Raw genomic sequence first — 12,680 nt, 5'->3', positions numbered from 1 at the left:
AAAAGATGCTAGAAAATCCAAAAGGCAGAGGGAACCCCCAAACTTGGCTTCAAACTGGGACAGAGAAGCTAACACAGAGAGGGAGAAAGCCTGCAAACAAGCTAAAGTACATCAACAGGCACCCAGCACACCATCTTTAAGCCAAGGACAGAGAAACAGCAATGTGGCAAAAACATTATGGTAACATTAATAAGTAATCAGAAAGTTATGGAAAAGATATTTCCTCTGCTTGGAATATGGGACCAAGAAAAACCAAGTTGAAACTTGGGATTGTATTAATGCCTGGGGGCACTCGTGAGTCACAGCAGATGGTTCTTGGTCCTGTAATTAATTGCTCTACATGAATATGAGCGTTTTGTCCTTTAAAAATTTTAAATTCTGCCTTGTAACCACCATATGGTCCCCTGTCATCTACACAGTTTTCTGTCACTTAAGCAGTGACTTATTATTTATTATACTCCAAAAAAATTTGCAGAGTGAATTTGGTATGAGTAAAATTATTCAGTAGAAACCCGTTTCTGAAAGTGATTGCTGAGTGTCTCGGGGCATCATCTCATGTCCCTGAAAAACTCACAAAGTAAATATTTACCACAAGCAAAGCACGGAGCAGAGTTACTCTTATTTTCAACATCATCTTCATGGCGATACTCTGTGCTAACTAATTTTTCCTAATTTTGCACATGTTGAAGAAAAACTTTGCATAATTATTAAAAATGAACACCATCTCTTCGACTCCAGCAGCCTTGCACCCTTGTTACCATGGACAAACATTTGATTGTTGTTCAATTTTTCACCTCAGCTCAAGGAGGAGTGTGGAGGCTCAGTTCCAGAAAAGAACCCAGGTGCCTGTCATTCCATAATCATGGATCTACACCCTGGGCCTTCTTTGTATTATGTGTCTGTCTTGTGGTGATGGGTTTGTGAAGATTGGAGTTCTTCCTTGCTAAGACTCACAGCAAGGCTGTGGTTGTCCCCATGGGTCTCCACATCGTGATTTTTCAAGTAAGCACTGGGTCATCTGAAGAAGCAAATATAATCTGACCTCATTCTGATACCAAGATGTGACATAATTGCTCACAAAAGGGACCCAGACAATTCCTTCACTTCTTTGTTGAGTAGAGGAACAGCCACAGCTCATTTTCCTTTGGGGGATTCTTCCCAGGACTGTTTTCCTCCCCAAGGTAGTATAAACTGAATTTGAGGCGCCAGTCTCATTCTGTGTTATACTTACTGCATAATTGAGTTTCTCCACTTTCCTTTGAAGAAAACGGTAAGGAAGATGGGAGAACGGAGAAAGGAGAAGAAAGCACAGCCAGTGCTGCATCTTTGTCAACCTGGACATGAGAAAGGGGTCCCTCCAAGGACACAGCTACTTTCAACTCATGTCACCAGCATGTGAGTGGTACACTGAACCTCTTCCATGGGTGAGACGGAGACCATGGCACTTCTGGAGAAAAGAATAAATAACTCTTCAAGATATTATCCACCCAGGTGGCTGGGTCATCTCTACCAATAGCCATGGAGCAGAACATGAGAAACACACACACACAATTGATCATCAGCCAGCCAGTGAGGAGAAAGGTTGACTGAGAACCATCGTCTCTGAAAAGTGATGGCCAGAGAAAGAAAGAGAGCAGCTGGCTCAGTTTGGAGAAGCTTCTGGGCTTGGTTTGGAGCAGTTTCTTTCTCTTTTTTTCTTTTAAAAGATCAATGAAACCAATAAGCCTCTTTGTTGTTGTTTAGTCTTTAATTTGTGTCCGACTCTTTTGCGACCCCATGGACTGCAGCCTGCCAGGCTCCTCTGTCCATGGGATTTCCCAGGCAAGAATATTGGAGTGGGTTGCTATTTCCTTCTCCATGGAGGGGTTTCCAACCTTAGAACATTCCCCCAAATAAGGGAGAAGTGGGTGAACATTTCCTGAGGATTCTCACAAATGGTCCTTTTCCTGTCACCTGCTACTGAGAAAAGGAGTTAAACCAGGAAAAGGTACAAAGAAGCCCCTCAGACTGGCTGCAGGGGCAGGGTGGGCTGGGACAGCTGAGGCCTTCACTCACCGTTCATGTTTCTTCAAGCTGGGAGGAAAGTAGAGAAAAGGCAAAATGATTACACTTGCAAAGAGCTAATATTCCTCATTCATAAACAAACACCTATGGGAAGGGAAGAGAAAAAAGGAGCAAAAACCATCCACTCCCTGAAGGAGAGATGGTGAAGGATGAAGACACGCTAAGAGTGATGTTTTGGGCCCATCCTGGGAAGGGGAGACCCACAGGAGCCAGCAGAGATAGAGGAGAAGGCTCCCAAGGTGGCAAAAGGAGGCTGTTTCCCAAACCTGAGGATCAGTCCACAGTGATAAATGGCACTGGCATATGATTTAACCAATTTGCCCAGCAGTGGGAGTGGGAGAGTCTCAGCCAGCTGAGCTTCCCAATCCTGAAGTGGCCACTCCCCAGGAAGGCAGAGGACATAGGGGTGGCCGTGTCCAAGCCTAGCGCCCACTGGCAGTGGTGCCAGCATCATTCAGGGGGTGGTGCTGGGACATTAAGCCCATTTCAGAGATTAGAGCTGCCTCAGGGAAGCGAGACTTCACAGACTGATGGCAAAGACTTCACAGACCTCTCTTTTCTCTTAAACCTTAAGAAGTGACAAGGAACTTAGGAACAGATATGGAAATTCCAGCTTAAATAACATGAGAACACCTCTAATGCTACCTCAATCTTCTTGAATTGGGATACCTGAAAGTGAAAAAGTGAAAGTGTTAGTTGCTCAGTTGTGTCTGACTCTTTGTGACCCCACAGACTGTAGCCCACCAGGCTCCTCTGTCCATGGAATTCTGTAGGCATGAGTACTGGAGTGGGTAGCTATTTCCTTCTCCAGGGGATCTTCCTGACCCAGGGATCGAACCCAGGTTTCCTGCATTGCAGGCAGATTCTTTACCACCATGGAAGCCACCAGGGAAGCCCAGGATACTTGAAGGCAGTAGGAATTCAAACACTTTGATAATATGGTGTGAGCAGACTTTATATGCAGGTGGGAGAGCAGGAGAAAAATGGACCAAACAAGCTGGTGCTCCCAGCCATGTGTCAATTGGCAACGTGAGTCAGGTTTCATAGAAAAATTTGATGAGAAAACCGTAGAGGAAAAGCTCTTTGAGAATTCAGTACTGTGATGGCTCCTGTGATCAACAGCAGAAATGAAGACAATGGTGGGTAGAACCTGTTCTTTCTGGTTGCCATGGGAGCTTGAGGAACAGAGGCAAACCAAGCAGGGTGCATGTATTGTTTAATTAAAGTCTTATCTTCCATGTTTGTAAGATCTATGTGAGTGGCTTTCAACCTATTTTGTCCTGGACTGTGAGTAAGAAAGGCATTTTCTATTACACATGCACAAGTTTGTAATACTAGCAAAGTTTTCATTTAAAAATACATACTCATACTACATATGATGCATTCTGAGTGTTACTGTATATTTCTATTCAATTTTTTAAGTGCAGCTGTGGTGATAAGACCTCAAAATGATCCCTGATGGTCTCTATCTCCTAGTGTTCCCATCTTTGTATGGTTTGATTATTAGTATAAAACTTTGCTAGAAAGGGGGAAAAGTAGAAAAATGCACAAAGAAAATGACTTGAGTAAGCAAAGAAGTGAGATTGGCTTGGGGTTCTTATGGTTAGCTTTGGAGCCCAGATGCAGGCTCATACATGTGGGCAGGGGCTCAGTGGTTTAAATAAATCTCCTTTGGCCGCACACAAGGGAAAGGAAAGGGGTGGGGCTTGATGCTATCAATAGTCATATATCAAAAATGGGGTCAGAGACTTCCCTGGTGGCCCAGCGGCTAAGACTCTGCTCTCCCAATGCAGGGGGCGAAGGATCAAGGAACTAGGTCCCACACGCTGCAACTAAAGATCCTGCATGCGTCAACAAAGATTGAAGATCCTACCTTCCCACAACTAAGACCCAGCACAGCCAAATAAATAAATAAATATATATCTAAAATGAGGTCAGACCCTATTATAAAGCCAAGAATTTGATTTTTCGTCAAAAAAATCCCTGAACAGAAAAGTAAATGAGAAATTTGAAAAACCATATTCAAAAGCTTCCACAGAGTGTGGATGCATTTCCAGAACAAGGAACAGCCAAAGTGTGTAATCACTGGGGGCTCAGTCATCATTATCTTATAACAAAACCATCAGCCTTCTTACTTTCAGTGAACTTGTCATCTGGGATCAGATGGAGCTCAATGTAATATTTAGTGAAAAATAAGAAATCTCTTTGAATTTATGGGTTTAAGTGCAATAAGAACATCCTGAATTGTCTGATAAAGCCAACAAGTTCCAGCTCAGTAGTTGTGGCTCATAGGCTCTAGAGCACAGGCTCAGTAGTTGTGCATTGCCGTGGGGGATGTGGCATCTTCCTGGACCAGAGATCAGACCCATGTCTCCTGCATTGGCAGGCGGATTCTTAACCACTGGACCACCAGGGAAGCCCTGAGGACAGTATTCATTTTTAATGGAGCAAAAATTAACACATTCACTTTCATGGAAAACTGGAAGATTCTTCCCTGAGGAAATGGAAGCCAAAAACTTCTTGACTCAGAGTCATCAGTTAAACAGTAGGCAGGGGTGAGATTTGGACTTGAAAACAAGGAGATTGATGATGAAAGGTGCATTGCTCTACCTACTTCTCTGGCATTTGTTAGTGCCTCAGATGGTAAAGAATCTGCCTGCAAAGCGGGAGACCTAGGTTCAATCCCTGGGTAGGGAAGATCCCTTGGAGAAGGGAATGACTCATCCACTCCAGGATTCTTGCCTAGAGAATTCCACGGACAGAGGAGCCTGGAGGACTCCCAAACAGTCGGACGTGACAAGTGACTAACACTTTCACATTTTTTCAAGAAGATGAGAGCAGCCTCCCTTAAGAAACTCAGGGAACCCAGAGGGTCCCAAATGAGGACCTTATCAGCCTGCTCCAGTGTGGTGCTACATTATCAGGCCCGAAGTGATCTTTCAGTTACAACAAGCAAAGTCATAGATTTTAGAAAATCCAGCTTTCTCCGCAGTCATGCCTCCTCTTCACCACTCCTAGTGCAGGAATGTCAAGCAATTTTTAGGTGCATGACTCACAAATATCAAAGAACAGTCAAATGTAGGACAGGAAAAGTTTTTTTCCCTCTGTCCTCTTAGGTTCAGGGGTTGCTCAAAAATCAAACTGATAAAAGAGGTCAATAAGAGGGGGAAAACAGTTTATTTGTGCATGCAATGTGCATACACACAGGAGAATTCAGTAATGAGTAACTCAAAGAGGTGGTTTGAATTTGGAACTTTTACACCTTCTTAACAAAGGGCAATAAATTTCTGGGGAAGTGCCAAAGTGAAGGAAAAGGGGTGTGGGCTTTTAGGGGTGGTAAAATGTGGGATGGTAGATACACAGAAAAGTTAGTGGAAATGATGGAATATTTCAGTAAGTTTCATTTGTGCAGGCCCAACTCAGGGTCACTTTTCTGTCTCTAGTGATAATTGTTGCTTGGTTGTGATAATGGGAGAAGAGATGGGGAATATCTTCAAAAGGAAAGTTTATATCCTGCCTTCTGGCAGAAAGGAGAGGATAGAGGACTTTTCCTCAATCTGTTGGTTCTCAATTGCCTTTTGCTCAAAATAATTCTTATGTCAAAGGGCATATTTTGGGATAGTGTATTCTAATCTCCTTCACAAGAATAACCAGATATTTTAAAACAGCCTATAACACAAAAGCAAAAAAGAAAACAGAAAAGAGAATGGAACACAGAATAAATATCAACAATGTGGACAGTAAAAGACAACTTCAGAAAAATCTGCAATTAATATGTTCAGGGATATAAGACACAATAGTTCAGTTCAGTTCAGTCGCTCAGTAATGTCTGACTCTGCGACCCCATGAACTGTAGCACGCCAGGCCTTCCTGTCCATCACCAACTCCCGGAGTCTACTCAAAACCCATATCCATTGAGTTGGTGATGCCATCCAACCATCTCATCCTCTGTCGTCCCCTTCTCCTCCTGCCCTCAATCTTTCCCAGCATCATGGTCTTTTCAAATGAGTCAGCTCTTCTCATCAGGTGGCCAAAGTATTGGAGTTTCAGCTTCAACATCAGTCCTTCCAATGAACACCCAGGACTGATCTCCTTTAGGATGGACTGGTTGGATCTCCTTGCAATCCAAGGGACTCTCAAGAGTCTTCTCCAACACCACAGTTCAAAAACATTAAATCTTCGGTGCTCAGCTTTCTTTATAGTCCAACTCTCACATCCATACATGACTACTGGAAAAACCATAGCCTTGACTAGACGGACCTTTGTTGGCACAATATTGAATCTATAAAACAGGAACCTGATGTTGTGAAAGGAAAACGTAAAGAGTAAGAAAATGCTAAGTAATTAAATATGTAGTGAAAAGTAGGACTTCAGAAGCAGTATTGGACAATAATGTCAAATCAGCCTTTGAGAAGGTAAAATAAAAACTAATGAATTCATGGAAACAAAATGAGTGGTTAAGTCTGGGTTTGATATTGATGGATATTTGACTAATGGGTATTTGAGAAAATTAGGCAGTAGGAGAAACTTACCAAAGAATCATACATATGAATTTCTCCAGAAGGGAAGGACTTGACTTTTCAAACTGAGAAGGCTACCGAGTTCTTCCATCAAGGGAAGGGATAGTTAGGGACTTTGGGAAGGTTATATATTTTAAATGGTGGTTAACAGCATCCCAAGATAGTCCTAAAGGCAAGTCCCAGGACCACTGATTGGCAGCAGTTGAGAGAACAACAAATGCAGATTCAAGGAGCAAGAGCATTGCAGGGGGGCAGTGCAGAAATAGAGAAGAGAGCCCACATATAATTCAATCAAATGATCAGATTACATGCAGAGTAGACAACTGCGTTGAAGAAGCAAGAGGGTGAGATAAGATAAGGATAAAGAGAAGCACAGAAATGAAAAAGATGTGGAAATTATTAGCTAAGAACAAAAAAATTTGTAATAATGGATGATATATAACTTGACTCATGGAGAATAGATTGTAATGGCTACAAGTATGAAAGCACCACAGACCAATTTAACTAAAAAGATGTTTAATGTATTGGTAGTGAGAGAGGGGGAAAGGTGGGAGGAAGAAATTGAATATCCAAGTCCTCATCTCTCATAACAAGACAATAGAAGGAACTTTGATGACTCAAGACACAGTAGACCTGATAAGTAACATGAATTTACTGTTTAGCATAGGGAATTATATTCAGTACCTTGTAATAACCTATAATGAAATATGATCTTAAAAAAGTATAACTGAATCACTTTGCTGTACATCAGAAACTAACACAATATTGTAATAAACTATACTTCAAAAAAAAAAAAAAAAAGACAGTGGATCCATTTAAAGAGTCCACCAATGCTAAGTGTTTAAAAAACTGCTCCCATCAAAATTTCTAAAGACAAGCAGACATTGATTGCTGATATATCAGGACCACAATATTCCACCCAGAAAAGGGAAGAAGATCCTTCATGAAGGTCTGATGCATTGTGACTGTGGAAATTAAGTGAACAGCAAACTGTCTAAAGCATCACTTGCTCAAAGAAAACACTTGGGCAGCAAAGAATCTCTACACACAGAACATCTGGTGCACCTCCCCTTATTTATCTATGGAAAGACCAAAGCAAACAAATAGAACCCCACAAACACATACAAATAACAAAGAAGGCCCATAATTTTGGAGTTATTCTCTCAAAACTAACTTAAGGTGCTTCTTTCTTCCTATCAGAGATGGCTCCCATGGCAAATTCACTTATCTGTGGGAGCTCACTTATCTCACTCTCTGCCTCTATGACACATTGAGGCAGTAGATCGAGTACTTGTTCCCAAGTTTTTAATCCCTCCTTCTGCATGAGACCCTGTGGTACAGAAAGTGTGCTTCCCTGCCCCATGGCTTTGCCATGTGACTTGCTTGACTAATGGAATAATACCAGAGGTAATACAAGCAGAGGCCTTCAGTGTTCTTGTGCAATTCAGGTTTGTGCTCCAGTGATCTACCATGAGAAAAACATGTGTCCTATTGTTACTGAGCCAAGGAGACTGAAAACACATGGGCAGAATTGAAGCCAGCCTAACAATTGAGGTCAGACCAGCTGACCTGAAGCTGAAAGAAGAGCCAACCTACAGAATCATAATGAAGGAAAAATGCTTGCATTTGTAAACCATTGAGATTGAGGATATTTATTACATAATATTGTAGTAGCAATAGCTAACTAACACAAATGGGAAATGTGTGGACTTTGGAGTTAGAGACATCTGGGATCTATTCTTGACTATGCAGGCACCCACGCATGGATACAAAAGTCTGCCTGTATAGTGTTTCTATTCTGGGTCTCTTCCTTCTAATATAATTTACTTGTGTATGTTGAACCAACTGTGCATTCCTGGGATAAATTCCACTTGATCACGACACATAATCCGTTTTACATATTGCTAGATTCAGGTTGCTAGTATTTCACTGAAGATTGTTGCATCTATATTCACATCCGTGCATGCATGCTGTCATTTCAGTCGTGTCTGACTCTTGGTGACCCCACGAACTGTAGCCTGCCAGGCCCCTCTGTCCATGGGGATTCTCAGGCAAGAATACTGCAGTGCGTTGCCATGCCCTCCTCCAGGCGATCTTCCTGACCCAGGGATCGAACCAGCGTCTCTTGTGTCTCCTGCATTGGCAGGCAGGTTCTTTACCAATAGCGCCACCTGGGAAGCCCAACTGTATTCACGAGGGATATTAAAATGCAGCTGTCTTTTCTTTGTGATGTCTTTACCTAGTTTTGGGATGACAGTGGTACTGGGTCATAAGTTGAGTTAGGAAGTATTCTGTACTCTTCCATTTTTAAGAAAAAGTTTGTGAAGGAGTGGTATTAATTCTTTAGACCTCTGATACAATTTACCAGTAAAGCTCTCTGCTGCTGCTGCTGCTGCTAAGTTGCGTCAGTCGTGTCCGACTCTGTGCGACCCCAGAGACGGCAGCCCACCAGGCTCCCCTGTCCCTGGGATTTTCAAGGCAAGAACACTGGAGTGGGTTGCCATTTCCTTCTCCAATGCATGAAAGTGAAAAGTTAAAGTGAAGTCACTCAGTCGTGTCCGACTCTTCGCGACCCCATGGACTGCAGCCTACCAGGCTCCTCTGTCCATGGGATTTTCCAGGCAAGAGTACTGGAGTAGGGTGCCATTGCCTTCTCCGAAAGCTCTCTAGGATTGGGCTTTTCTTTGTGAGAAAGGTTTTTATTACTAGATTAATCTCTTTACATTTTATGAATCTATTCAGATTTTCTAATTCTTATTAAATCAATTTTGACAGTTGGTGTCTTTCTAGGCATTTATCCATTTCATCTAGGCTATCTAATTTGTTACTGTATTAGATTCCCCTTGTTGCCAAAATAAATCAACTCCAATTTATAAATGAAAACAACAGAAATGTATTAAACTTATTATTTAATAATTTTGTAGTTTAGAAGTCTGGCATAGGTTTCACTGGGCTATAATTAAGGTGTCAGCAGGGCTATATTACTTTCTGGAGGTTGGAAGGGAGAATCTAGCTTCCTCTTCCAGCTTGCAGAGGCCTCCTGCACTTCTTGACTCAAATGCCTCTTCCTTCATCTTCAAAACCAGCAATATTTGGTCATTTCCTTTTCATTTTGCTATATCTCTGTTTCTCCACTTCCAATCTGGAGAGGTCCATCCCATTTAAAGACTTAATGTGATTAAATTGGCCTACATGCATCATCCAGGATCGTGTCCCCATCTTAAACCTTAACCTTCAGTCAGTCAGTCAGTTCAGTCGCCCAGTCGTGTCCGACTTTTTGTGACCCCATGAACCACAGCACACCAGGCCTCCCTGTCCATCACCCACTCCCGGAGTTCACTCAAACTCATGTCCATCGAATCAGTGATGCCATCCAGCCATCTCATCCTCTGTCGTCCCCTTCTCCTCTTGCCCCCCATCCCTCCCAGCATCAGGGTCTTTTCCAATGAGTCAGCTCTTCGCATGAGGTGGCCAAAGTACTGGAGTTTCAGCTTTAGCATCATTCCTTTCAAAGAAATCCCAGGGCTGATCTCCTTTAGGATGGACTGGTTGGACCTGCTTGCAGTCCAAGGGACTCTCAAGAGTCTTCTCCAACACCACAGTTCAAAAGCATCAATTCTTTGGCACTCAGCTTTCTTCACAGTCCAACTCTCACATCCATACATGACCACAAGAAAAACCATAGCCTTGCCTAGATGGACCCTTGTTGGCAAAGTAATGTCTCTGCTTTTCAATATGCTATCTAGGTTGGTCATAACTTTCCTTCCAAGGAGTAAGTGTCTTTTAATTTCATGGTTGCAATCACCATCTGCAGTGATGTTGGAGCCCCCCAAAATTAAGTCTGACACTGTTTTCACTGTTTCCCCATCTATTTCCCATGAAGTGATGGGACCAGATGCCATGATCTTAGTTTTCTGAATGTTGAGCTTTAAGCCAACTTTTTCACTCTCCACTTTCACTTTCATCAAGAGGCTTTTTAGTTCCTCTTCACTTTCTGTCATAAGGGTGGTGTCATCTGCAAATCTGAGGTTATTGAAGTCACATTTAAAAAATCCCTTGCCATGAAGTATTATGTATTCATGGATTCCAATGATTAAGAAAAGACATATTTGGGTAGAAAGGGACCATTATTCTGCCTACCATAACTGGCATACGATTATTCACAGACTTCCCTGATCAGCCTTTTTATTTCTGTGCTCTCTGTAGTACTGTCCTCTCATTCTTTCCTGATTTTAGTTATTTTAATTCTACTCTTTTTTCCTTTGTAAATCTAGCCAAAGTTTTGTCAATTTTACTAAATTTTAAGAACAATTTTCTATTCTTTCATGTATTTCTGCTCTAGTTTTTTATCATTTCTCTTCTTATGCTTGCTTTGGGTTTAGTTTGTTGTTCTTTTGGTAGTTTCTTAAGGTGATAGTGTATGTTACTGATTTAAATCTTTCTTCTTAATTCGGTATATGCTTTTATGGCTATAAACTTAATGCTCAGAATGGTTTTAGTGGCCTCTCAAAAGTTTTATTTTTATTTATTTATTCATTTATTGGCTGTACTGGGTCACTGCTGGATGCAGGCTTTCTCTAGTTGTGGCAAGAGGGGGCCAGTCTCTAATTGCAATGCTCAGACTTCTTATTGAGGTGACTTCTCTCATTACAGAGCACAGGCTCTAGAGCGTAGGCTCTGTAATTATGGCTCAAGGGCTTAGTTGTCCTGATGTGGAATCTTCCAGGACCAGGGACTGAATCAGTGTCCCCTGCATTGGTAGGTAGATTCTTAACCACTGGACCACCAGTAAAGTCCTCTCATAAGTTTTTGTGTGTTGGGGTTTTTTAAGATTCTCTCTTTGCACAGATGTAAAGAACAGACTTTTGGACTCTGTAGAAGAAGGCAAGGGTGGGATGATTTGAGAGAATAGCATTGAAACATATATATTATCATATGTGAAATAGATCACCAGTCCAGGTTTGATGCATGATACAGGGTGCTCAGGGCTGGTGCACTGGGATGACCCTGAGGGATGGGATGGAGAGAGAGGTGGGAGGGGGGTTCAGGATGGGGAACACATGTACACCCATGGCTGACTCATGTGAATGTATGGCAAAACCCACCACAATATTGTAAAGTAATTAGCCTCCAATTAAAATAAGTAAATTTAAAGAAAAGGAAAAAAAAAAGATTCTCTCTTTGTCTTTTGACAGTTTGATTTTGATGTTTCTAGATGTGGATCTCTTATCTTACTTGAAGTTTTTTAGTTTCCTGGATATGTTCATTAATACATTTTCTACACAATTTGAGAAGCTTTGGTCATTTTTCTCCAAATATTCTTTCTTCTCCTTTCCTCTCCCTTCTTTTCTTTTGGAACTCCCATTATGTGCATGTTGGTATATCTGACGCTATCTCACAAGTTCTAGGTTCTGTTCATTTCTCTTTTTTTCTTATTTCTCAGACTGGATAATCTCAGTTAACCTGTCTTCATGCTTGCTGATCATTTCTTCTGGCTGTTCAAATTATTTGTTGGAATCCTATCATCAAATTTTCCTTTCAATTGTTATAATTTCAGCTCCAGAAATTTTATTTGTTCTTTTTCTTAGCATCAAAAAATTTTGTTGATGTTCTGTATTTGGTGACACATTGTTCTCAATCACCTTTAGTTCTTCAGACATGGTTTCCTTTAGTCTTTGAACATAGTTTTAAAAGTTGACTTAAAGTTTTATCCAGTAAGCCCAGCATCTGGAGTTTGTCATGAACAGTTTCTACTGGATACTTTATTTACAATGTATGGGCTATGGTCACCTAGCTCTTTGTGTGTCATCTAACATTTGTTGAAAACTGGACAATTTAATAATATAACATCGTAACTTTGGTAATCAGACTCCCTTTCCTTTGTGGTTAGTTGTTTTTGTCAGACTTTATTATTGTCACTATTTGTTTAGTGATTTAATTGAAATAATTCTTTAAAGTGTGTATTCTTTGGCATGGGTGGCCATCGAATCCTCTGCTTAGTTAGCCTAATGGTCAGCTAATATTTGGGCAAAGAGTTTCTTAAATGTCTTGAACCAATTAATCTCCCAGGATTTTCTGGGAGATTAATGTGTGCAT

The sequence above is a fragment of the Bos taurus genome, chromosome 8, assembly GCF_002263795.3.
Source record: "Bos taurus isolate L1 Dominette 01449 registration number 42190680 breed Hereford chromosome 8, ARS-UCD2.0, whole genome shotgun sequence".
In the NCBI taxonomy this organism is placed as follows: Eukaryota; Metazoa; Chordata; class Mammalia; order Artiodactyla; family Bovidae; genus Bos; species Bos taurus.
Note: the sequence above shows the minus strand (reverse complement) of the source record.